This window comes from Merops nubicus, unplaced genomic scaffold, assembly GCF_000691845.1.
Source record: "Merops nubicus isolate BGI_N331 unplaced genomic scaffold, ASM69184v1 scaffold27153, whole genome shotgun sequence".
In the NCBI taxonomy this organism is placed as follows: Eukaryota; Metazoa; Chordata; class Aves; order Coraciiformes; family Meropidae; genus Merops; species Merops nubicus.
In genome coordinates, this window is record NW_008601402.1 from 2,748 (window position 1) to 30,738 (window position 27,991).

At 40.1% G+C, this 27,991-nt stretch overlaps 1 long non-coding RNA gene across 1 annotated transcript; it reads right to left on the reverse strand.

Moving 5' to 3' along the window:
• Positions 1-374: 374 nt before the first annotated feature.
• Positions 375-24,943, reverse strand: LOC103770720. Its single transcript, XR_608142.1, has 4 exons — positions 24,831-24,943; positions 19,906-20,035; positions 11,619-11,645; positions 375-473 (listed from the first exon to the last, which is right to left on the reverse strand). It is a non-coding gene; the product is annotated as an uncharacterized LOC103770720 (long non-coding RNA).
• Between the last annotated feature and the right edge of the window lie 3,048 nt (positions 24,944-27,991).

Here is a 27,991-nt window from a genome sequence, read left to right on the forward strand (position 1 = left end):
GGTCTGAGCTTTGCACTGATGAAAAAAAAAATGCCTGTAATACTTTATGAACAAGCAGAACATAGAGAGAAAAAAAGTCTCAGGGATGAATGATCAGTATTTATTTTGAATTCCTGTTTGGTTTTGAGGGTTTTTGTTGCTAGGATAAAATAAATCAAGGTCTTTTGTTTGAGAAATTTTTGCTAAAGATTCTCCAATATACCTCTTTGTTGTTTTCTCCCTTTACCTTGCTACTGCACATGGTTTGTTCTTTAGAGACACATATCAAACATATTACTACTGTAAGAACAAACCAGATGATCATGTTAAAAAAAAAAAAGAAAAGTACATTTTTCCCCTTTTTGTTCAGTGACATTAAGGAAAACTTACTACTTACCCAACATTTTCTGCATCTTCATCACATTCAGCCCTATATTTGCAAACTCCACATTTTGAGTGTTTTCTCTGAACTTCTGTACCAGATCCTTCATACTCTAAAAAAAATAAAGCATTGTTAGCAGAAAGCATGACTTTCATATTAAGCTCTGATTTTGCTTATCTAAATCCATTTGCCTTCAGGTATACTTGTCAACATGAAGTTATCATGCTATCAAGCTATTAACCTTAATAGTGCTCCCTTTTTCAAAATCAGGCAATTGGAGGTTGGTAGAACCATACAAGTGACAAGAAAGCATGCCTGAAAATGCTAATGCTTCACTGATTGACTCTTCCTTTATTCTTATATCAGTGATTTGTATTTATTCCTGCCCCACCAGACACACAACCAGCACTGACATTTGTTCTAGTCACATTTACTCTTAATTGGCATTGATAATGTATAAATCCTGTGCCTTTTAATGCTCTTGAATATTAGGTAGTGGGGATTTGAATGCTATTCTCTTTGACAGTCTTTAATTACAGATATCCTTATGCAAGGTTACAGCTTGCCTTTTTTCCACTTTTTGGTTCCCACTGATGCAATTAGGCTGTGCTCATATCTCATATACGCTGTAGTGTATTTTGCAGATTATTCCGTTTCGTTACACAGTACTAAAGGAAAAAAGTCACCTTAACAAGAAGCTGGTAGAAATGCTATGTACCCTATAAAATAAACTTAATAGCTCAGATATTCTGATCTGCATCAATCTTACTGTTGACATGGACATCAGGACTCCTCACCAGGTAAAAGATGGTAAAACAAAAAGATTAACAAACAGTACTCTTAATGTTTCACTACCATTAGTCACTCCTATTTTTGATTCTAACAAAGTGATAAAGGAGAGCTAGATAGTTGAAAATAAGGAAAAGAACCACAGGAATCTGCAGAGGGTGTTGAGAGCCATTTAACGTATTGCAGTATTGTGGTGGTATGGCTGACTACACAAGGCTGTCAGATGGACAGAGATCAAAGTGATTCCTTTTCTCACAACAGCTTTATGTGCTGTAGCAACAGTAAATCAAACACCATCAGTTAAAGAGCTCCATTTACATTCATTATATGTAAATAGACAAAAGAAATCCACAACAGTCCTTCCTAATTTTCCTGGATACTGGCTGAAGGGAATCTCTCCCTCCTACCTACTTGTGCTTACACGAAGAATAGTGCAGGTGAGCCTCTCAAATTAACTTCTGTCTAAAGCATGCTGTGAATTTTTCAAAGATTAATACATATCAAACTTTATTACACAATTCCCACTGTGGAAATTCTATCAGCACTCTTATTAAGTTACAGTAGAGGTCATTTGCTTTTATCTTTACAAATGTACATCTTATTTGATTTTTCCTTCTTTCTAGATACCACATTCCTGTGTTTGACATCCTAAAGTGTCCTTTAGTGTCAGATTTCACTTTTCCATGCCAATAAATGAGCCCTTACAGTTTGAATAAGTTAAACAAACTGCACTGCCCATGGCTTTCATTCATGGTATTTCCACTTCTGCTGTTCTGCTGACCCTTGGTGCCATCCCCCAGCACATTAACACCCTCTGGAGTTACGGATACAAGAGTTGGACACACTGCTCCACAGGAGTTGTCATCAAAGCCACATACTGTCTATGATATTCTTCAGTGAAAACATCCAAGAATCATATTAATGTTTGACCATTCTTCTGCACTGACCATTAATTATTCACATTCATTTTCTTATTCACCTTATTCCCCAATAAGTCCTTTTCAGGGTCATCAATCTATCTGTAGGAGACAGGCTGACACTGAGGAAAAATCGCTTAGATCCCAGACTTGCCACATGTAATTCTATCCTCAGATGTTAAAATTCTGACTGCTTGTGCATACTGTTAGCTCAGTGACCTGTCCTCTGGTGTCCAGATCATATCAGTGTTGACTGATTTGCTCCCAGGTCACCAGTGGAAGGGGTCATGAGGTGAAGGACAGTCCCTAGAAACACACTAATTTTCCAACAATTCCTTAATGTCTAACGATTCAATGATTGGCAATATTTTTGCACATTAGATGTGCACTGTGTAGATGTTGTGCCCTCTAATTACTTAGACTTGTATGGGAGATTGCTTTTGAGTGAGAAAGAAAATGGTTTTGAGGTGGTATGCTCACATAAGATGTTCTGTTGTACAAATGCCTTTCTTGGAAAAATAAGTTTATAAAAAAAGGTAAGTAAAGGTTTTCCATGAACCCATGATGACTGGCATTAAATAGTTTCCTCTCCCTTAATTCTGTATTCCATTGATTCTTCCACTTTCTGTTCCACTGCTTTGCTTCTAATTGATGCCAGAATGAGAGGATGTAGCCCTACTGATCATCATGTTTATCTTTCCTCAAAATACTTGCACATTATTTCTCGTTGTACTTCTGAAGAATAAAAATCAAAAAAACACCATCCACAGGCCAGAGAATTCTTTACTACCCATTTTTTTTAGAGTTTTCAGCTAGACCTGCTGGTTACAGAACACTTGTCTTTAACATTTGGTGCATAATATCCTTCTGCAGTGCTGCTAGCATGGAAGATATTTCATCATGTTCTATTATATACCATCTAATTTAACTACAAATGCAAACAGAATGCTTTACAGAGCATTCTGCTGCACTACTGGCATCTCAACTTTGTACTGGAGTAAAAGAAGAGACAGGTACACACACACATCCCCTTCCTCATGGGCTTTGGTTCTGCTCCCTGTGAACGCCCATGCCACCGTTTAATTTTCATAAACAGTAGTCCACAACTACTTGTTCATTGTTTCTATATACTATTCAGTGTAAACTTCTCTCCCTCCCTAAGATTGCTTTCTCTGCCTTTTAAAAATTAGATTTCTTCAAGAAAAAGTGTGCTTTTTTTTTTCTTGATCAGAACTTGCTGGATCTCATGTGTATAGAGTTATTTATCTGTACTGTATTTTGTTTGCATACAATAAATAAGTGCGAGTCAAGAACACCTGCACCTCAGTTACTAATAATTTACACCTGTCAGGATGAGGTGTAATACAGATGAATGTGTATTAATGTAATGTTTCCAAGTTAGGCAATAGTCATCCATAATTTTTAGAAGCTTCTTTCATTACTCGCTGCATGTTGGTTTTGCACTAGCAGCGTGAGACACTGCATATAATTTAGACTGAAGTCCTTCAAGAAAACAGAGCTTTCCCCACCAATACAGAACAGATGAATACTGTTTTTCAGCCTAAATTGGTAGCAGACATTTTCAGTACTCCACTTGTGTGCTCTTAAAATAAGTTAACGTATTGGTATTTGAGAGCACAAGTCTCTCTGTTGCAAATGTCTCCAAATAGGCAACGCATCCTTTGACAGATTGCCCCTTCCTTCTCCTTTCTCCCCCATGTTTGATTGTTCCTAAATAGGTTATAGCCATTCATTTTACTATTCCAATCAATCAGACCTTCCCAGTAGGTTTCAGTAACATCAATTAGGTCAAAGTATGCTCCCAAATAAGCAATTCAAGCTCCTCCTGTTTATTATGCTGGCTTCTAATGTTGATGTACAGATGATTATAGAATTTCTTCTCCTCGCTTTCATTGGTATCTTGATTAATTTCATTCTTTGGCATCTTAATTTCATATTGATTGAAAGCTCATTTTCCCTCTCTTTTCAGCTCCCTTTCGTGTTTCAAGACAGGATCTCATTAATGCTCTGTCCTTCAAAAGAAATGAGGCACGAGGATGGGATCTGTGACTCCCAGTTGTGTCTCTGAGCTGCAGTGCTCCCTAGCACTTCTCAAGTCATTATTCCTCTGCAGAAGATGGCCAGCTCTATCTTACGAGTTGCAGGCTAGGAGCCTGCAAATGGACAGTAGCTCTAGAGGAATTAGCCAGCAGTAAATTGCTTCCCTCAGCAGCTCATTTGTGTGTTCCTACAGTGGTAATACATCTGGATTTCTGCTAAGGGCTTACAATCAGGCTTGTAGCAAAGGCATCAGTTTGTGTCAAGGTGAAGTTGGGTCTGCCTCAAGGCGTGGCCTGAAAAGGGAGCTCTGCCATGTATATGTATTTATCACTGTTTACAGTGAAGTGGGGGGAGCTTGTGGAGAGCTACAACTCCTCAGTAGCCATGCATGGATGAAATAAAGAAATTTGATGAAATTTGGTTTTCCTTTATTCCATCCAAAGATTGCTTTGTCTGGGAAAGCCGCTCTAAAAACCAGTCCCTGTTTTGGGAGTATAGTGATTTTTGTTATATCCCATGGGAGTGAATAATCTCAATTAAAAAAAAAAAAAAAAAGGAAGGGCCACAGCAAATCCCCTTCTGCACCCGTAAGTATGGAACACCTGTATGGTCAGACTGGGACTCCCACAGTACAGCTAGCACCAAAAATTCCTTTCAAAACACCACAGTCCACAATATCACACATTATGGGCTGCAGTTCACGGAACAGTTTAGTGACTTATTGTCTCTTCCTTTAATTTTTAAGGCAACTTTAACAACACAGTTAAAGTGGAGATCGTCCCTGCAATCTGAAACAAAGCTGCAAACTTGCTCTTTTTTGTCTGTAAGTATGTATTTAAAGCAAGTGCAACACCTATTCTTAGCTACCCCACATTTTTGGCATGCAGAGTCTTGAATTATCTTGACTGTGCTGCTGGATCATATGCAAAAGCAGCACTTGCCAGAGTGGAAGGTCCTGTTCCAACTACTTGGCTGGTATAGCCAGAGATCTATACCTGGCTAAAAGATTCTTCCCCTGGGTGCTGCAGACCAGCGACTGCAGCTGTAAGCATGCTCCAGTAAAGACACCAGCCTTTAATGCTTGATTTTGCAACAAGGGGCATTACAAGTTTAACACAAGGATGTTTGTTCTATTTATGACTGAGGTGCCTGGAGGAGGGGAATTTGAAGATTCATACCCTAATCACAATCTAGCCATGGTGATATGTTTGCCCTGTGGTTGTGATAATGACAGCGTGTACTCTTCTAAGCAAAGGACTTGAGGATGTGCACTGTATGACCCCCTCCACCACTACCCTTGTTACGTGTTTGGTATTTTGGTTCTATGTATATGACACCATGGATAATGGTGGGGAAAGCTGGCACACTGTGAGAACTGGATCAGCTTTTACACTGCAGGGCCCTCTGTCTGGAGAACTCGAATACCCATTCACTCCACTGCCTTGCTTCAAATGCAGCTAACTCCTTTTTCTCTAAAGGAAGATATAGCAACTTCAGAGTAACCACCAGGGAAACTATGCATGAGTAGATGATGGTGGAAAACCGAAAGGACAAGAACAAGAAAATCACCAGACATCAAGGGAGGTGTCCCACAATTTCATGAACGTGCCAAATGCCATCCTGTGGGCACTATTCAGGATCCAGGAGATGAGCCTGCCTGCGTATGCCGTCATCCTGGCAAGAGGAATCTGTCCTTTTGTGCCCCTGGCTCCAGCATCCTCCCAAGCAAGCTCCAGCGCTCCTGAAAACCCTGCTTAGAACAATTTTTCACCAACAGAAGGCCTGAACATTCAGGCACTTTGCCTCCGCTTTGCTGAGTCTGTGGTGAAAACACAGTAACTCTTCCAAGTTTTAGTTCAATGTTAATTTTACCTACAAGGAGCAGGATCTCAACAGAAATAAATAGGGCTATTTGAAGCTAAAGTGGCATTCAGTAACAAGCCACACGATGGAATTGGCACTTAAGTCTTTCCAAGTCACACACGATTATAGAAATAAGCTAAAAGACGTGGTGTTACCTCCTATTCAGGATGTTAATCACCATCAAGTTTCTGCAGTCATATTAAAATACACTAAAACAAATCAGTAGCATTATTACAAATTAAAATGAGAAATATTCGAGGTTCTAAAATGTGTCTGTTTATACCACCCAGACTGTGTGACAATTACTGGATAAGTGTTGTCCCCAGTGAGGGGAAGGAACAGATGGCAGCCTGCTAAAAAGCACATACTGTATATCAATTTATTAATTACTAAATGCAATCTGCTAGATGTTCATCACAAGATACTTTAGCTATTAAATTTCAGAGGGATTAGAAATTCAAAACAAATTATTTTAATAATAATTAACTTATCTATATGTATTGCAAGTATGTTATTTCCTTAGCTTAAAAGCCTGAAATGATTAGATACCATCTGTCTAACTACCATTACATCTTTTTTAATATCACAAGTGCATTTTGCTTAGGTACACAGATAAATGCTGAATAAAAGAATACAAAATTAATGTTACTGGTATAGTAGGAGACTTAGAAATTTTACCATTGCTGCTTGATTGCCAGAGCACAGAACCTGTATCTTCTAGGACACTGCTTTGTCTCTGAGAAGCTGTCTTGAAAAGTCATTACCATTTGTTAACTCTTTGATGACATATGTAATACGTGCTGATAGTTTTCAACACATCCTAGCAAAGGCCTGACTACACCACAAAGTCAACATCACAGCTGTCATTTGCTGGCAGTATGAAACAGAAATTAAGGACTATCTGGAAAAAGAGGAAAAAAGACTTTATTTGGAGGGACACAGGAAGAACAGCTCAGAAGTTCTTGTTTACCAAAGACAGGATGTGGGAGCTCAGAAGAAATAAGAATCTCCTTCAAAAGACTTTGCCTTACACCTGGATGCTACACGGAAAATACTACCAAAAAAAAGACTTACAAATAAGGACTATTGCCAGATGAAAGCAATTTACTTCCATCACCAATACCTTTGACAAAAAAAAAAAAAAGGAACCAGCTTCATCTTCAAAAAGCTTTCATTTAAGAATCAGTGTCTTCATCTACAGTGAGCCAAATTTCTTCTAACAACATAGGATGTGACTGTAAGTCTGAGCAGAATTTAGACCAATGTCTTTGACTGCCCTTTCAGTTGTCTCACTACTAGTTGGGCAATGTCATATTAGGATCTTTTTTAGAATATTGACAAGGAAGATAGCTTTAACACAAGAGAGATCTTCTGAACATGAAGGCTATTTCATGTGGTCGTCCTCCCTACGAGTCCTCATCAAGAGTCTTGAGTGCTAGCTCTTTTAAGAGTGACAGGACAAGAAGGCCACTAAGATGATGGCTTCTTTTTAGACCTCTTTGGTTAGTATCAAGTTGTAAACTTGAGGGGAAAAAAAAAAACCAAAGGCTACTTTATTCAGCACAGTTCTTTTTACAGGAAGAACATGGCAGATTCCACCAGAAATAAAAACCTTAAATTCTTTAAAAAAAAAAAAGTTTCATGCAAGCTAGCAATCTACCTCCTTTATGCACACATGACTGCCTGAGGATCTTTTTTTTTGTATATCCAGCAGGTCAAGTAGTATTGCAATTTACAACTGGTAGACATGTACATGAATCTGAGCCTGTAGCTTCTCTTTCACTAATTCTGCCTCAAATGCCAACAAATCCTGTTGGATTTAAACAAAGTTGGTCAAGAGCTGTATTTATGGCTCTATTCTTCAGAATGGGGAAATTGCAGAATGATTTATATGAGATTATGGAGAGAAGTCCATGTCTTAAATGCAAATCTGAAAGATCCCACCATCTTCAGCTGTGACCTCAACGAAGCAATATTTTCGTTCCCCACTCTCTGACATTGCTTTCTGTAGGAGTGAAACAATGGTAAAGAGGTTTTGGAATAATCTCTGATTTCTAAATTAACAACCCATACTCTTCTTAGAAGTGGCTTCAGTGTACCCATTGCCACAAGTGATCAACAGTTTGGTTTCATAGCTGTAATTTTTATTAAGCTAATCGAAGGTTCAGACTTCTGAAGTAAGAAAAATGAGCAATCTTATTATAACTCTTTCTTAATACTGTGCTGTCAGAGCATTGCAAATAGAAATTGCTTACTCAGAATGTCAGAGGGTGACTAGACAATTGTGTCACCCTTAAAAATTATACTTCTACATGTCATACTGAGAGAAATCTACCACTCTTAATTCTTTTCCTAAAATCTAGTATCTTTGTAACAGTAAGAATGATTCGGGGGGAACCTGGATCAGTAGTTCCACAGTCTTCAGCATTTTTGTGGCACATGACAACTTCTAAGGCAAGACATAGTCTGAAATAGTCTTTGAGGAAGAGAACGTTTGTGATTTTTTTTTAATCAGTTCTAAATCTAGTCATGTTTTTTCTGACATAAAAATGAATGCATTTAAAATCATACAGTTTGCGAGTTGGAGGGAAAAATCACAGTACTTCCCTTCACTTAATAATCTACCAGCAAACAGGACATCTCCTGCACAGCTATTGCAGTGCTTCCTGAACACAGAAAAGCAGCTGCACTCATCCATTCTCTGTGTGCAAGCATCACTGGTGCATACACAATCACACTAATTGTGTGTTTAAGAAACATAGCAAACACTGATTCTGTGATTAACATCTGGAAATGTAAATGCTAGGGAGAAAACATAAATCTCTAAGCTAGCATGTTTGCTCACTTGCTGTCTCTCTCTCGCTTACCCTTGAGTTTTTCCACTTCCATTGCTGCTTCTTTGTATTTAGAAGCAGTAGCTGTACCTAACCCCCAGGGCACAGAAAATCCCCAAGCAACTTGGTTCCCATTTGTTCACCCTTAGTGAAGAGTATGATATTAAAATATCAGGCCTGGGTGATTATTTTATCTCATCATATCCTGTCTTCCTCCAAAAGAAAATGTGGAAAACTGGGCCAGGAAGGAGCTGTGCCCCAGTCAGTCCCATAGCTGGAACAATCAGGAAGGCAGGACTGTGGTGTGCACCAGTGAGCAGTTCTACCCTTCAGGTCATCCTCTGCCTGGGTTCTTGCTCTTTCATCTTGTCTGGATCCCAAACAATGCATCTCCATCCTCAATAGGTTCAGCATTCCCTTAGAAGTTTGGTTTTAATTCTACATTCTCTTAACTTGTAATAAGTCTTTGATGTTTTTAATGTTTCCCTGTAACACTTTTACAGTTACTTGAATAATGGAACAAAAATAAATCCAGTTATAAAAAACAGTTAGTACAAAAATATCCTTGAGTTTTGGCCAGAGTTCAATAATCAAAACAACAGTGGGTTCCATCATTTGAAGGATTTCTTTCAGACACAGAAAATGGCTCAACATGCTGAAGATCACTCCCATTTTAGTGAGTAAGGTGGACAGGGACATTATTAATACAATGTGTCACAAGTAGCCCAGATGTATCAAAAAAAAAAAAAAGTGCCAGGCAGGATTTTAAATTTCTGGTTAAATATTTTTTCAATCTAAAATTAAGAACTAAGCCAAACTATTTTCATAGTGAAGAGAAGGAACACTTCAGTGAGCCCAAAGACACTCAGAAGAAACCCAAATAAATGAAGGGCTAATGTCAGAAACCTGCTGGAGAAGGCAGTGGGTACATTGTCCCTTTCATATTCAATACCCAGGCAGCGCAGATACTCACCTGATGTCAGGAGACTCAGATCCAATTCTTTCTGCCTGAACTGAACTGAACCTGCGTATTCCACCTCCCAAGACAATGCATTAACCACTGCTACAAGGTAGTGTGGAGGGACCCCCACATTTCCTCAATCTGTGCCATTCTATTTTACATAAATAATTAAATGTCAGTGGCACACTGAGCCCAGGTAACAAAGCCTTTCTATATCATGTATCCTTCCTCTCACTCTTTGTCCCAGGCACAATGAATATTTCAAGTGAGAAGAAAAACAAGAGCAATGACAAAGGTCCATTTTGGACCTCTCTTACCAAGAGAAGACGGACCTGAGTTCAGCCTTCTGCTCCAAATCAAACATTGAGTATATTTGAACATGGACCTTTCATCTCTTCAATGAGCAGCCTAACCAACAAAACACAGCATGTTCCAGCCTACTTTTCTCTAAACTGTTCATGAAATTACCCAAAGAATCCCCACATCTGTCACTTGGCTCCCAAACTCTCCCAGACCAATACAGTAACATTTACTGGGGACTTTAAGAGGGATTTTTGTATCCAATTAGGAAATACTGGAAAAAAAAAAAAAAATCTCAACAGCATCCAAACATTTCTAAAACTGTTCCAAAAATAAAAGTCAGACACGGACTAAATTACTGTCATGTGTCTCCTACAAGAACTCCCCAGCAGTACAGAGGCAAGCAACGCTCAGCTTGCAGGGAGCAGCTGCAGTGGAGTAACAGGCTGGGTACCGAAGGGGGAAGGAAAACAAACAGAGCTGGGGGAGGAGTGAGATGCAACCTCAGGAAGAAATGCTTCAGAAGAATGTCACCAGTGAAAGTAGGAAGAGCTAGTGTTTGAGCAGAAAATTGCACCTTCAGACACAGCTTCAAAAGCAAACAAAGGTGAGAATGGACTTTTGTGAGCAGCAGCCCAGGAACTGACTGATAGCATCTCATTAAAGGGGAGGGAAATGCCTCCCCTTCACTTGATAGGGAGCTAGCTCCTGATTTTTAGCAAGTTAACTGTCATGTTTAGCTACACAGTGATGCCATTGATTGTTTTCCACAAAAGCACACGTGGCTATATAAGATTTCTGGTATTCAAAACTCAGTCCCATCAGCAGGCACTGCAACACTTTCCTCTTACAAGGAAAGCCTAGAAGCAAAATGGCTTTCCCATGTCTGTATCTCAGATTTTTCATTCTATATGTATTCTTGCTTGTAGTATTAAAGATAGAATTGTGATAAAACTACATATATGGTTTTATTCCAGTCCTTGGAAGAAGGTTAAGATGTGTTCAAAGACAGGAAAACTTCTAGTAGTTCCAGCTGTGCTACACCTCCTCTTTGAATATACAGCTTTGAACAGAAACATGTAAAATATTTGATAAAAACAGATATAATGCAGTCATTATTCATTTTAAGCAGGATATTTGACCAAGGATAAGGTAATTTTATCACTTTAGATATTAAGGAAATGAATGCAAGAAAAAAAAAGGTAATAAATTTATGGTGAATAGACATTTCCAGGAAAGAAATGCAGGTGAAATAACAATCTAAATATTACGCTATGCTGCTGGTAACAAATGAAAAATTATATAGGTCAAGTCTGAAAGAACAACATCAGTCAAATGCACACTACAACCTATTCCTACACAAATACTGTTTGGAGATGGTCAGATAACACTGCAACATTAGAGCTCATTTGTAAGCTGTCATAATTTTTCCTTAATTTTTGTCATATACAGCAAGCATGTACATAAACCAGACATGCATAAAGTAAAAAAAGAAAGAGAAAAAGCATGTATAACAGGGGTTTGACACTCACCTCCTTCTCCTGACCCAGAACCATTGTCTGAAAAAAAAAAAAAAAAAAAAAGAGGGTGAGAAAAAAAAAGAAAGCAAATGAAAATATTGCTCCAGGAGCAGCTGTTTGTTCAGCAGCTTGTCACTGTAAAACATTACACAGGTGTTACATTGCATGAGCCAGGTGTAAAAACAAACATCCCACAAAAAGTCTAGCATCCTTTAACACTTTGTCCATGCTTACTGTGCCCTACTCTCTCTTTTCCCTGTCAAGATATTTTTACTCAAGGAACAACATCATTCAATACTGAAAACGCAATTGTTTTCTTAGCCTTTTCTCAACAGTTAGATTCAAATTTGTTAAACACATGAGAGATGAAGAGTAGAGAGTCTGATTTTCTGAGTATTTTTTTTTTTACCCTCTGGCCCTTGGAGTGGTACATGAAAGAAGTAATACATATTTATACATGTATATATATATATCACCTGACTGAAAAATTACCTCTAGAAGAAAACTAGTCCTCAAAAAAAAGTAACGTTGGCTTAAGCCATCAAACAATAAAATAGCTCCCCTCAGCTTAGCCAAGCACTTCACATAAGGATGCTCTAATGGCATATTTATTTCATTGACATTAGACCAACTGGATTAACATCTGATGACTGACAGCTTGTGACTGCATCCCCTCTGCATTAGCAGTTCAAGCATCAGCAGGACTTGAGCTTCCTCACCACCCCAGGCCAGCTATCACCACTTCTGAGCATTACAGAGCTGGCTGCAGATACCATGTGGGGATGTGCACCCCACTGGGCATTGCTCTGCACAGCATCTTCAGCTAGCCCAGCCATGAGACAAACCCTCAGACACATGTTCTAAGTCACAAACCTCCCTTGGTCTTTCTTGCTCAAAGGAAGTGGAGAGGATGGGATGGCAACTACTGTCAGTGAATTGCTCCCCATCCGCACTAGCTCAGCTTCTGTGGAAGATGAGGAGAGGAGCAGAGCACACACTCTGCTCATCCCACACCTCTCCTTTCATGCCTGGTTTGGTGATGGAGAAGGCAGCCGAATTTATTTCCACAAACCTGAAAGAAGCAGCAGACCAGGCAGAGAGAGAAGTGGGGTTCTTACTTCCACATAGGAGCTCATTGTTCACATCAGAGGAAAACCCAAACCCTCCATTTGCTCCGTTCCTCCCCCTGCTTTTCTTTAAGTAGCTATATTCCTAAGAATAATTCCCTCTAGTGAATGGATGAAAGTGTGAAATTCCATGTTACTGGGTCACTTCACACATTAAAAATAATCCCCTGTCACATGGAGTATCAGTAATAAGGAGGGATTTTTTTTCCTCTGCCTAAACTTTCCTTTCTTTCCTCCTATATTGCTATTCCATGTCTAATAGACTGAGCTTAGCACCTTATAGAAATAAATGCAAAAACCAGAAGGGCTCTTTTCCCATTGATAGTGACCCAGTTTACTGACAAAGCAAACAATCGTATATAAAATATCACTGTTGAGTCACTGAGAAATATGCCTCATGATGCAGCATTGCTTCATTAAGAAATTTGAAAAAGTATAATTTACTTATATGAAGTAGGTATATAGGCTTATTTTTAGTGGTGAAATTGTGTCATGACCTGTTCTGGGGGAGTAAAGGCTAACATACAAACACGAGCAAGTTCAACACAGAATTCATATAAAAAACAAAGGCTAAAATGTCTCAAAGGAACTTGACTTGTTCCATGTTTTTATTTCCAGCTCTCACTCTCTGACTGCTTTATCTCTGCACATTCAGCCCCCAGGTGAGAAAAGCTGGCTCCAGGGACACCACGAGGTCCTTACACTGTGTGGCAGGGGAGGGACCCGCACAGAGACACTACGAGCTCTAACAAGAGCCGTGCAAATGATCTCTATACATCATTAAGTTGATACACATGAAGTCCACAGGCAACTGTCTCCACTTGGCAGGAGACCACAGTAATGGGATAGAGCCATACAAAAAGAGTATCATCCTCTATAACATTGCATCATTTTCAACTTTGCATTGGGAGCTGTGCTAGGACTCTGTCTCCACAGCAACCATGATAAACTAAGCTGGTGTTCCTGCTCTTTTTGAAGCCTTGGATAGATTTTTCCCAAGCAGTTGCTGGCTTAAAAAGTTGCATCTGCTGCAGGCTTACTTGGATAAGCAGTCCTGCTCTTTTCAGGCCCTTAACCAACACAGGGTTTCCAAAAAGTGGTCTCCATGCACAAGGACCTGGCAAGAAAGATGCTCAAACAAGCGAGTACGCTGGACAGAAGTAACCACAGGTCAGCAATTACTTCTCTCATTACTTATGGTACCCTTTTCCAAATAAGCTTGTAAAATTATGCTTATCCACAACTGTACAGGCTTGTGCTGTGAGCTGTTTTTATCCTTGAAGGAGTTTCTGGACAAGATAAATAAAGAAGCACTTGGGCCAGACACAGCATCCAAACACTGTAAGCACCAGGCTACGTTCAGAATCCCTTTTTTTTTTTTTTTTTGGTCTCTCTGGAAAGGAGTCACTTCTGTACTGTGGGTCTGCTCTGGTGCAGAGGCAGAAGATACACCCTCTAAACCCAAAATAGCCTGAAGCCTCTCTCTATCAGGAGTGGTGGCTTTTAACTCAAACATTAAAATTGAACCCATCTCTTCCTGATTTAGGGCAACAGCTCCAAACTGCTAAATACAAACAGTCCACTGATAAATTTCAAGCAAGCAGACCCTTCCCCTTGATTCACATAAGGCAGGTGATGCAATGGGTACCTCCAGAGAAAACCTATCAGATCCTGCTCACAGAGAAGCAGGCAAAGAAATGCTAAAACACTGAACCATTTTTAGACCTGTGTAAGAAACAGGTCAGCAGCTATTCAGTTGTGGGCAGAATAGAACAACTCTTGACACACTGAAGGTAAAACTAGACACCATTCTCCAGGAAACAAAGAAAAAAAAAAAAGTATTTGCAGAATTTAGGTATTGCAAGGCTTACCTCGTAAGCCTTTGCTTATAGCTGACAGCTGAGAAGCTATTTCCAGCATCTGAAATTTGGCACCCAAGAGTTATTGCATTATTTATACCCAACTCCTGGATTTTCCCCTAAAGCTTTTGGGATACAGTTGTGGATTTTTAGTACAAAGTCAATACAAGCCACTTCTTTGATTTAAGCTGAAATTGGTCCTCCCACACCAGCACTCTAGAAACTTCACTGAGCAAGTTCTGGATAAGGCTGACTCTTGTATTCCTTTGTCTTTGGTAACACATCTTATAAGACAGAATTGGAAGAGATAAAGGGCAGCTGTCATTTCAACTCCTAGTTCCCTGTTAGCCTGGATTTGCTGGTTACTAGAGCTAATGAAGCAGTCCTCTCAGTGGTGGGACAGGGCAAGCTCACTACAGGCACACCAAAGTGCCTCTGAGTAAAGACTGGATAAAATTCTCAAGAACTTGCTATCAAAGAAGCCCATCCCGATACACAGCTGGCACCAGATATGGCAACAAGAGCACTACTGCATTGCTCAGTGAGAGCTTTTAACTCCCTCTTTCCTCAGCACAGCACAATTCTCCATCAGCTCCTGCAGCAGCAGCACAGGCCCCGAACTCTCCAATCAGCAGTGCAAGGACCATTGTTTTGGAAGAGATCCAAAACCAGCACAGCTCACTTCCATCCACCAGCCAGAGCAAAGACCAAAGCCAGCTCCAACTTCCCACTGCTGGCAATGGAGCGGAGCTCATGTTGCCCGCTCAGCCGCCCAGTGCTCCCAGCAGCACCAGCTCAGCCCTCCTCCTGCTGGGTTTGTATCCCCATCCTCCAGCAGCAGGCTGCCTGCTAGAAATTACCCATGATTTTGATAAACCCGCAGGAGATTTTGGGGAGGAGTGCTGACAAGCCTAACTGCCAGCAGCTGCAAGGCCTCTGGCTGCCTGAGATAGTCTTTTAACCTCTGCATTGCCAGGCTGTGTATAGGGAGTGTCCATCCACCTTGGTAACTTCCAAAGTGGTTGCTATCACTTCGTCCTGGCAGCCATCTACTGCTTAATTATTCCATGAAAAAAAAAAAGTACAGGCTAGTAAATCCTGGCATGTGTTGATGAGGTATGTCTGGGTAAGCCTATTTCTTTGCTTCCAAAACATTTGCTAATGACTGAACAGTGATGTCCTAGCAGGCTGGACAGGAAAGCTCCTGTACTGCACCAAATCCTGGAGTAAGGGTCTGAGTCAGCTTTCAGAATGAATCCAAGTTTTTATAGCAGGTTTTCAAGTTTTTATGCTTTCTTGCAAGAGCATGAAGAGTTATTTGCGCACTTCCTTAATCTAGAAGTGAGTTGCCTAGAATTTCTTCTTTAATTCCCTCAAAAGGATTAAACTGAGCTTATTACATTTTTTTATTAAGGACAATGTGTGTGTCTAATTACGCTTCACTGTAAGACTCCCATAAAAAAAAAAAAAAAACAACAAAACAAAACAACAACAACAACAAAAAAACCACCACTACCACCAAACAAACAGACAAAACCTGTAAAAAACTGTGCATTCAAATTCAGTGTGTTTGTTTACTTCAAACTGAAGAAAACTAAGTAAAGGCCACTCCTAAGAGAATAATGCCTTAAATCTAATACAGATACGGTGGTTGTTTCTAGTTCTGCAAATAGCTTTTTTTTTTTTAACTTTAGAAATCCCAACAGAAAGCAATGGATTGTGCCTTCCAAATTACAAAGTACATTGAGAAGCTGGAAGTACAATATATCAAGTACTACATCATTGTGTGGTTACATTTTCATGTGCATATAATACAAATCTGTCAGCAGTCAAAATTGTCGCTCTGTGTGGGCTAACAGCAGCACACATTCTTAGAAATTAATCATAAAGGTCTATTTCTTATTTACTAGGTTCATTTATTTTATTTAAATGAATGAAAAACAATAAATTCATTAACTAAAGGAGGCACAAGAAATCAAGGGACCTGACACTCCTCAATGCTCTGAGCACCCTGACCACAATCCCTTCCTGGTTTCTCAAAATGGTTTGAGAAAAGCCAGTTCAAGACAAGCTCTGGTAGAGGCTCGTTCATAACATGAACAAATCTCAGTGTAATGTCACCCTTTATGAACTGACCAAGGCTTCAGGTCAGCAGCAAGACTGCTGGTGCTGAGTTTGGCAGGACTCCTGGATATTGCCATCTCCACTTGCCCTGCTAGATGGTCCCATCTCTGTGTTTCATTGTGGGCTGAACTGGAAGCAAGGAACTGATACGGGTAAGAAAGAAACGAACAAACAAAAACAAACAAAAACAAACAAACAAAAAAACCCAAACAAACAAAAAAAACCCAACCAACCAAACAAACAAACAAAAAAGAGGAAAAGGCTGGGATGACATTCTGTTGTTGTGCACAACATAATCCCGCAGAGCAAGGAGAAGAAGCTGTGGAAGATGGGAATTACTACCAGCAAGGACTTTGCCTTGCAGCCCTGTTCGTCTCCAACCGATCACAAACCGGATGATTCCTTTTTGAATCAAAAAAGCCAGATCAGGTGGAGCCCAAAACTGCATAGAGTGTGATTTGACCCATTGTTTCTCAAAGGTATATTAAGAAATATCTTAGTATATTAGACAAAGAGGACACAAAAGTTCCACTTCACTCATTTTCCTTGTTTCTCTGTATATGGCAACATGGGGCTACATGCATTGTCTAAATCTCACAGACTCTTGTCATCCAAACTTTGTGCCAAGGGGACGAAACTCTGTAAAGATGGAGCCGTAAAATCACTCCAGATATTTTAAAAAAAACAATGTCGCTTCACTGAAAACTGGCTTTGACAATGTTAAACTGTATATCCAGTCCTCAAAACTGCAGCCACACATTCTCTTACATTTCTCTAAACCACCATTTTTAATGCCAAAACTTACATTTTGTTCATTAATAAAACTCCTGTGGTTGACTCTTTTTTTTAAATGTTGCTTACTTTAGGATCTTGCAACTCTGACAGCACTCGGACAAAGGAAATAAATATATAAATATGCTGCTAAATCACCCATGGCCATAAAAATTTAATCAAAGTGTTACCTCCCAAGAAACAGGCCTGACTAAATCCTTCAGTATAGTCTGTTCTGGTGTCATAGCTTCAGAAGGTATCAATCCCTATCAAACAGGAAGTATTTAAGTCTTTTATGAGATTCAGAAGTCTGATGTACTTAAAATATTAAATAGTTCGGTTGCCTTGGGTGTGTCCTGCCAGGATGAAGCTTTGCTTTGAAAAATCAAAACTCTGATAGGGAACTACTGAATTTATACTTGGCTCCCAATGATGTCCCAGAACAAAGCAACTTCATAGCAAGTTGTACAAATTTAGGGACTTCTTGGTGACCCCTGATCCCAGGCAGGGCATGGAGACGTTCGAGATGATAGGTTTCTATGATCTATTATTTGCACGACAACTGGAGCTCAGCAGTCACTTGGGGAGAGGCAGGTACCATTCTGGTGGAGCTCTGCCAAAGCACTTTAAATTGCAGTAGTGTAAATGCAATATGCAGCCTGAATTGCATCCACAATTTCAGAAATGTGTTTTGAGTACTTTCTGGTCAATTGTGTCTCAGTACACAATGTCTTGATCTATTTCACTAAGTGCTAAAAATTGTGCTCTGTTTCCTGGGGTTTATGTAGGACTCAAAGAAAAGGAGAGAAAGGTTGAAAAAAAAAAATCCCACACTAGCTGAGTAACAGTAATTAGCTGCCAGTAACCTTAAGCTGAGAAGAATCAATTTTTTGGTTTGAAATCTCTTCTTCTTAGTAGGGTAGAAGGCGTATTAAAATTAACACTTCTCTTTGTTGTTCCCAAAACATTATCCTAGCATTTTGTTCTAGTGAGGGAAAGAAAATTCCACATTGTGAGTCTGTTTCTTAAAATAATTTGGCATGAAATTTAAAAAAAAAAAAATTACTTATACATCTTCAGTTCTAACCTTCATACTTCTTAGGTGTTGTTATAGGAATATCTGAGTGCTCCAAAACTGTAATGCATTTTTTTTTTTCCTATTTCTGCAGTGTCTTGGGATAATTTACAAGTGGGAGATTGGGAAAGAAGGTAGATTGATTCATCTATCTGAGGTATGCTGGAATTAGGTGGCTGAGATGGGCACAAAACACAGGCCTCCTTCAGCATTAGGACCAACATCACAGATTACTTTGGACCTTAGTAGACACACTAAATCTCAGTACAGGTCTGTGCTGCAGTCATGGGCAATAGGGCAGGTCATGTAAAACACAAACATGCTGCATCCAAATGAGGTAGCTCTGGGATGGCAGCAGCAAGGACTTGGCCTAGGTACACTGCCCACGTATTTACCCTGATGTTCAGCTGGATGTTGCAGCTACGAGCAAGTTGCAGGCTGCTACTTCTAAACTGCCGTTGATAACTAGACTAGCCAGCACAAAGCTAGCTAAGAGTGTGCACCTGGCCCACAGTCAACCCATAGTCATGCTTTTGGCTGCAATATATACATAACCTTGCTTTGGTTAGTCTGAGTAACTACTGTGTATGGGAAGATGAGGAGTGTCCCACAATTTAAATTTTTGTGTGTGTGTTATTTCTGCACCAAAGAATGCAGTTGTTTACGCTACCAAGAAATGCAATTTAATGCTGAGAAAGCCAGCCAGGTGTCTGGTCTGACCAGCTTTGAATATATCCAGAGGTTCAGAAGACCTCTGGTGGCCAAAGTTTCTGTGTCCAAGAGCATGCTGCAAGCTGGTGAAAACCCATCCCAGGTATTTTAAGTGTGTGGAAAGACAGAAAAGGCCAGTCCTTTGGAGATGTGAGGCACAATGATTTTGTAAGAGTTATGTATACCTTCAGTGTAATGATCCAAAGTGAAATTAGTCAAAGATGATGCCTTGAATATAGGTAGAGTGGCCGTCAGGACAATCAGTGTCACTTGCTGGATGTTAGAGTAACTCTGTACATCCAAAAAATGAGTCCTAAAGAAATTACTAATTTCAAGTCTGTCCCAAATTTGTTGTAAGCTTATGATGAACATCAAGGCTCCTTACACATACAACAGAAGCATTCACAAGCTACTTTCTCAGATAAAGTATTTCTACTTTTAACATTTATTTATTAACCTGTTAGCATATCAAAAGAAATATCATATTTCTTCGCTAGAAAAATATTTCATTGCTAAAGAGGACTTTTAACTCTGTGAAAAACATGAAAATTCAAATCTCTGGAATTAAGGGCAAAACTGAAAAGCTAACCATATAACATTTCCCATTATGGACACAAAATGATTTTACATACCAGAATAACAAGGTCCCCTTGATACCACTGTTATCTCTTTCTGCTGCTTGCAAGCAGCTCTCCTGAGGAAGCATTCATTTTGGTAAGTGTCTCCATTTGATCCACAAACAGGAATATAGTTTGTGTGACACTGGAAAAAAAAAAAAAAAAGCCATACAAAATCATGTGATTAATCTCAATTGCACATTAATATACAGGAAGACATTTCTGTAAATATGAATTACTAGCAGTAAGTTATAACCCTGTGCACTAAGGGAAGATTTAAAATACAGTAGTTTCTCAATATCACTGTATGTATTTCTTTCAGATCACTGAAATAATAGTCCAACTCCATATGGGCTGAACATAGGAATTCAGAACGAAAGATCAAAAGAACAAAGTAACTATAGTGGTATTTAGTAATGGCTAGAGGGAATATGACAAGCATCTATAAGTGTCTGAAGGATAAACACTGAGGAAGGAGAAAACTCCTTCAAGATAGTACAAGAATGTATGACTAGGCACAGGGGGGTAAACTGAGCAAAGGAAAATTTAAGGTGAACAGTGTTTAAGGGGAGATTTGCTGATCATTTTGGTCATAGAATGATCTTTCACAGGAGATAGAAAACAATCATATCCACCATGAAATTCATGAGCATCAGGAGCCTGTTTTACTTGGTCAACAACTATAATAATACTTTTGTATTACTTCACTGAAAAAGTTTAAACTCAAAGTCAGTTGCATTGGTAGATTCAATAAAAAGAAAGGAAGAAAGCAAAAATTTATCATTCAGAGTGACTTTAGAAGGAGCAGCTTGTATTTTTCTATTTCCTTACATGTTAAAAAAGATGGATTATATACCTCTTGTGGCCCCTAATGCGCATTGAAATGCTGGGAAACACAACGAGACTACCAACCTGCCTAACATGTCTGAATGTTACTGGGCTCAACTTGTGCCAGGGGAGGTTTAGATTGGATGTTTGGAAGAATCTCTTTACTGACAGAATTGTGAGGCATTGGAACAGGCTGCCCAGGGAGGTGGTGGAGTCACCATCCCTGGAGGTGTTCAAAAAAACATGTTGATGTGGCACTTCAGGATATGGTTTAATGGTCATGGTAGTGTTGGGTGATGGTTGGACTTGATGATCTTAGAAGTCTTTTCCAACCTTAGTGATTCTATGATCTATGAGTGCTGTGCCACTCCCTGCTGGAGATCCAAACCTTTTCCAGTGTGTGGAAAAGGAGACATTGCCCTGTTTGGGGCTGCAACAGTAACTGTAATTCCAGACACCTTCTCCATCTTCAAAACACCAAAGCAAAAGAAAACCAAACAAGAAGCAATGAACAAATACATAGGCTAGCCACCAAATTTCTTGACCACATTAAGTGTATTACTGAACTGGCACAGTTCAACCAGTGAGTTCACACAGGAATAGCAACATTAGTTAAGCTAAACTGACCCAAAAGGACAAGAGTTTCTTCTCCAAATTCCAAATTACAGTCTCTGCCATAAATTTGTGTTTTGGCATACACAAACCATAAAAAAATTTTAAAATGTAATTTTGAAGGGAACTATCACTCCCTCCTTTGCTATCCTGCCATAGATGACCAACTGAGAATGAACCAAACGTGGACGGAGAAAAGTAAATCACGCTGCCAGCTCTGGAAATTATTTCCAGCAGTTTTGTAGTACCTTTCCATAGTGAGTAGCTTTCAGCCATTCAATAGAGCCATCAGTCCTGCCACATCTCATACTGAACAGTCACTTCTAGGGAATAATTAAGCTCTTGAGGGGGACAATACCTTCCAATAGATAATTCTCCATTCAATCTTAAAGTTGCTGTGTGATGTTTTCAAGTATCTATCTTGAGGATAGAAAATGAGAGGCTAAGTGATTGCTTTTTTACAGTTTGGTACACCTGCAGTGATTTGGTACATTGCAGCCAAAAGTACTCATGCAAATGTCCTTTAGTATTACAGTTGTTTTCTTGTGAGAAAATCCTCTGATAGCTTAAATGACCAAAAGGGAGAACATCTCTTCATTGAAAGGATCTGTTCTGCACAGTATCCCATGGGAAAATCCATCTGTGCTCCATCCAATGCTGCATGACTGCAGGGTGTTCAGCATGTGAAGGGATGTAAGATTTACTCACTATCTACACTCCTTGTCCTGTTTTGTCTTATTAAAGCAGTTACCTTATCAAACCATTTCTTGCCAAGCCTTTCTTACTGAGATTGAAAAAGAGCTTCATGTTGTCTCTCTTCTCACCTCACCTCTCCCTGCCAGTCCATAACACACTCACGAAGTGCTGATCAGTTTTTAATTTAGGTTTTGTAAAACATTATCCAAATTACAGCAAAAGACCTTTCAAAAAGTTTGCTCAACGTGTGTTAATCTCCCACCTCTGTTACCATAAGAAGGGAGCTATCAGTTTTCATGACTAGGCCCATAGAAAGGCTGGATATCATCAAAGTGACAGCAAGCAGAGCACAAGTGAATCCTTCAACACCTCTTCTACAGTCTAATTTGTAAATCTGATTCTGGGGAATCAAACTTCAGTATCTCACTTTGTGTTAGGTGACTTGGCAAGACAGAGAGAGCCCACAAGGTGTTAACAGAGGTCATGGCCTGCAGAGCTCCTGCTGCTATGACATTATAGCTGGTTCAGTGACAATGCTGAAATTTGGCAGCCAGTCATCTCCAAAGGAGATCCTAGGAGGAAAAACTATGACTCATTAATATTTAAAGGTTTAGAAGACCAAACAGTTGAGAAATGCTGCCAGGCTGGGGATAGCAGCAGATAATGAGGAGGAGGAAGGAACGGATGCCTGGAAAGGAACTGAAATCTCTGTGCATTTTCCTGAATCTGATGGTTTGTGCCAGCCTTGGCCTTAATTCAGGGGCAGCTGAAAATAGCCACACTCCCCAAAACACTCCGTTGTCATGCAGCCAGGACTGTAGCCTCACACCCAGCAGCAGTCGCCCTCCAGCAGGACAAACCTCACCTGATCAGCACCAGGACCTGAGACCATTTTAATGAGGCAACTCTCTCACCAGAGTGTGTTTTTCTAAAAACTGCAGTTTTAAGAGTGTAAGAAGTGCCTTGCTGGATTGGGCCAGTGGTTCATTCATCCATGTTCTCTGCCTCAGCTGTGAGCAACAGGAAATGCATTTCAGGGAGAACAGGCTTGTGTCCTCACTCTGCCTTTCAGGACATCTTCATCTGAACCACTGTACACATGTCCAATTCCTTCCCAAAACCTTGCAATGTCGGAAAAAAAAATAAAATTCTAGCTATCAGACAGGCTTGCACTAAAGAATCTAATAATTTGGTCTGGGTGTTTGTTGCTCAGGATATTTGGTGCTGCTAGTTGCGGTTGAGAGTTAGGGGAAGAATTCCACGTTCTGTCTGAAACACACAGTACGCTCTTCTCATCCTTGGATTTCTTTCTTTAGAGGACAGGACAAACTTTTTGAAACATACAAGTAAACTTATAAGTAGCTTAAAAATAATACTGTTTTTAAAAATGGACTCTTCAAGACAAACTGTCAGCTTATGACATGGGCTAGTTCCTTTTTGAGTCTTCATGACCTGGATACCAGGAAGTCATAAAATTTATCACCTACAGAAAATAGATTAAACCTTTTCTTAGCCAAGGCTTGAATTTCCTTTTTTTTAATCATTATTGGGATTTTATCTCATTTTTTTCATAAATAAAAGTACAGGCAGAGTGAAGACTGATGAATAAACCTGTTCTCCTACATTGTATTTTTCCCCCTTTAAAAGGAAGTCATATCTCATTGTTCTTACAGAACATAAAAGCTGCCCTATGCTCCCAGCATCGGTACCCACCTGAACAACACCATATCAAAAGCCAGCTCTGAAACAGCGGAATCCAAAGCCAGTGTGAGATCACATACACACTGTGGCTATTCTGGCTACCCTTGATTTATTATTTATTGGAAACAGAACACACGTGATTATTTTTAAAACACAGAAAAATAGCCCACTTCAGGGTTGGTTGATAACATTGACACCTCTTCCAGTTTTACTACAAGTCTCATAATATTTGATACATTTCTCCTGGCTATAAACTGTAAAAAGAAAGAACCTCAATATTCTTTGTTCTCTAAAATGTTGGAGCTGAAGAAGAGGAATGACTGCCATGATAGTTATAAAAACTGTAAACTAAAGGCTCAAAACACAATGAAGCAAACTGAACTTGGAATTTACTAATTTTTAAAAGTTCAGAGGATGTTTTTTAATCAAATTTTCTTTTATTATTTTTTTTTCCTGAGTGGGACTAATTTACTGTTTTCATTCATAAACTTTATAATCACTGCTGATCCTGTTGCTATCTGATTTTCAAAATGCCTTAAGATCTTCCATGGTCTAATGTACTACATTTGGCCACCAGCAGAGGAAGGAAGAATCCCCCAAATCCTGGGTATTAGAGTAAGCAATCCATAATAAGTACTGCATTTAAAACATAAAGCTTCATCCACTGTGTGTTACAACGCTTGGATACCCTGCTCCAGGCCACCTCCACTCCTCTCTTGGGTCTTGGGTCAGGATTAGGCCAAGTGGGGAGGCAGTGAGTGGGTATCATGGTGCTCCCCGTCTCTGCTTGTGCTGGTACCAGGTGGGGTGCCTGACACATGTGGTGGCCTTCTGTTCTTGCCCATATCACTCTGTGCTGTTGCTGACTTACCAAAACCATGCAGAGAGCAGATGTGATGCTACGCTTGCCACTCGCCCCCTGAACACACCCTGCTGAAGTTTAGCTACACACCATTCCAATCAGTGCCATGAAAGAATGAGCCTATGGTTAGAGTATGTAAGACAGTTGATGAGCGAAATTTTTAAAGCAGTGGTTCTATAAACACTTCAATATACCTGAAAGATTGGTCAGAAACAGCAAACAAAAGGTGAGCAGCCCTTACCTGGAACTGACACGCACATTTCAAGCCGTCACCCTCTTCCTTGCACACTCCTCCGTATTTACATGTTGATTCATCACACACTCTTACATCAGATTCTCTTACATTTAGCTCTGAAAAAAAAAATAAAAAGGAGACAGAAAATAAATTGTAAGATGTGTAATTCTGAAGACTGCCTTGTCCTTAAACCCCTTGATCCCCCCTTGCTACTCTCCCCCCATACAGAAGTCAGGGGAACAAAGCCAGGGCTGTTTTCTGCGTTGCCCATCCTGTTCCCCAGGGGCAGGTCCTGCTGCCCACAGGTAGGCTTTTCTGGTTGGCACAGTGGCTGTGACTAAACATTGTTGCACCACACAAACAGGTACAGAGCAGACACGTGTTTACACTGCCCAAATTAGCTTCCGAGTCCCCCCTGCTGGGGGTGCCCTCAGTGCAAAAGCTTCCTCCACAGAAGGTGCATCTTTACTCAAGCCACAACCAGTGTTTCTCACCCACCACCTCTTTTTGCCTTACTTGCCATAAAGGTTCTGAAGAAAAGCTAAACCATCAGAATTTCTCTGCACAGTTTTCCAGTCTTTGGCTTGCCCACACTCTTATCCCTCAGAGTGAAAGTAAACTGAAGTGTGTTTAAACTATTATAATTTGCTTGCACTGTAGGAGCCGGAGTAATGAACCAGAGCCCTGTCTTCACTGCTGCATAGTAATATGGAGCACAAATGCAGCTCCTGCCTTGGCACGTTTTCAGCAGAGGTACAGCTGGCAAGAGGGAAACCAAGGGGGTTTCTGTGCACACCAACAGCACAGACAGCGGGAGAGAGAGGAGAGCGAGTGAAAGAAGGCAGCATCAGTGTGATAATGGAAGTGGTCAGTGTTAGCCTAAATGTGACCTTGCCAGGCTGGATGGAAAGAATGAAAAGGCGAAAATAGCACCAAGGGCTCTGGAAAAATCCCCTGGCACTGTTTAATGCTTCACTGATACCAAAGGATATAATTTGAAGCTGTCCGTGTTTCAGCTGGAGCCAGAAACCTCCAGGACTCTATATCAATATGACCCACCAAAGAGAGTCATTGACAGCAGTGTGATTTAAACTAATGTCTGTGACTTTTCATAAGCAAGCTCTACCCAGATAACTGGCTTAAAGAAAGCACTGAACACCAGCCATTCAGAACTGGGGAAAGGTAGGTCAAAAGCAGAAGAAAATAATGCTCACTGCCACTTGCAGTCTTAAATCGGCAGCCTCCCTTCTCCTCACACCAGTGACAGCACTTTGGTGACAGACACCCTGGAAAACTGCTCCTGTGGGTTTATGTGACATTATGCACCCACACATACAGTTTATATAAATAAATGATTTGTGCAATAAATTATGGTATGTGTCATATATTTCCATATTTAATATAACATAGCAATGTGGTTTTTCATAGCACTAAAGTTACAGGACTATAGCTCAACAGAAGGTCCAGTTACAATCCATGTATTTTGTCAACTGTGATGAAAAATTGAAAAAATATTGATCCCCCCTCCCACCCCCCCGTATGTCCATCATTCCCAAAGGCATAAATGAGGAGAGCAATGTATGTAACACTGGGTAGTTAGGTATCCTGGTTGCCATCACAACCCCATGCACATGTTTTTTAATGTTATTCTTAATGTCGCCATTCATCAAGCACGACTGCTGTGTTGTAGGGACCGAGTTAATGTGACAGAACATCGCAGCTTTTCAATTTAGTGTGTTCATAACTCGCTCCTGAAGGAAATGTGCCTTTCTTTCTTCCCATGAAGATCTGTTCTGTGAAGATGAACAAACTATCAAGATTAATTAAGGGGAAATGATTGTCATATCTGAAAGAAGGATCAACCTTTAGGTGATACCACATTTCAGAAAATGTAATTTATAACAGGAAGCAACCAGACAGACAAATTACAGCACGAACAGCTTTCAAAACCCTGTTTTCATCAGCTCAGGAAACCGAAGAGAGGTGGGTGAACCCCTTCTCAACTCTCAGCTGAGCTCACTGGATTTGGTGGTTTGCAGCATCCTATCCAGTACCCCCAATCACCAGAAGAAACCCCTGGGCAGCTGCAACTTATGCTTGAAATCCTCAGGGTCAACACAATGTCCAACAGCCCAAGTAATGTAGCACAGACTTTCCCTGACCTCTGTGTGTCACAGTCTGAAGAGGACACAGAACTGCCCAGGAAGGAGCCTCTTTGCCATGGAAGGGGCAAGGGACCTCACTTTTCTGCATGGGACAGGGAAGACCTGAGGGAGGGGCGGTCAGAAACAGTGCCCAGTTAGCAGTTCCCCATCAAGGCTGAAACAGAGATGTATTTGTTCCTAACTTAGCTCTCACTCTGACTGCAAAAGCCAGTGAGAAAGGGAAGTATTTCAGAGCAACACTACAACAGGAGACGCGAAGCTGGGGCTGGGGAATGAGCTTTAGAGAGCTCCCCTCACCCCAAGAAACTGTAAAGGCTTTAATTTTTTTTTTTTTCTTTTTTCTTTTTTCTTTTTTTTTTTTTAAAGTTTAAAGACTCTATAAAAGGAAATAAATCCACCGGAGGAACTGAGATGACAGAAAGCACACCATTTTAATGGTTACTTAATTTTAGGAGTGGACTGTCTTTTTTTTCCACATAAGTGATAAATACTGATTATAATGGTTTCTGCATAAGATGAATGATGAGTAGGAAGCTCATTCAGAGACCAGGAGCCAACGTGATTTTCCACAACCTTGCAAAAGACAAAATACCTTGTGACTGGCACTGGAACGTGACAGACGAACTCTATTCTATGACAGGATGTCACCCAATTCCTGCTTCCATTCAGCAGCAAATTCCAGCAGCAGTGAAATCAAGCCTCTGACATAAGCACGACTACATTTGAAGGAATCACAAGCACCAGGGAATGTGGTGGCTGTAATGACTTCCACATCTACAGCATTCAGTTCCAAAATGAATAGATGAGGATGGATGCTAATAGAGTGACATTGAAGAAGAACCATAGATGGCTCGCATGTCTGAAATATGCTCCCTCTTCAGTGGATTCCTCATGGAGAGAGAATTAAAACAGTTTCTGCAATCATTTCCAGAAGAATAGAATCATTATCATATGTGAGAATAGACCTATGAAAGGAGTGAACATGTAGCAAATGGTTCAGGG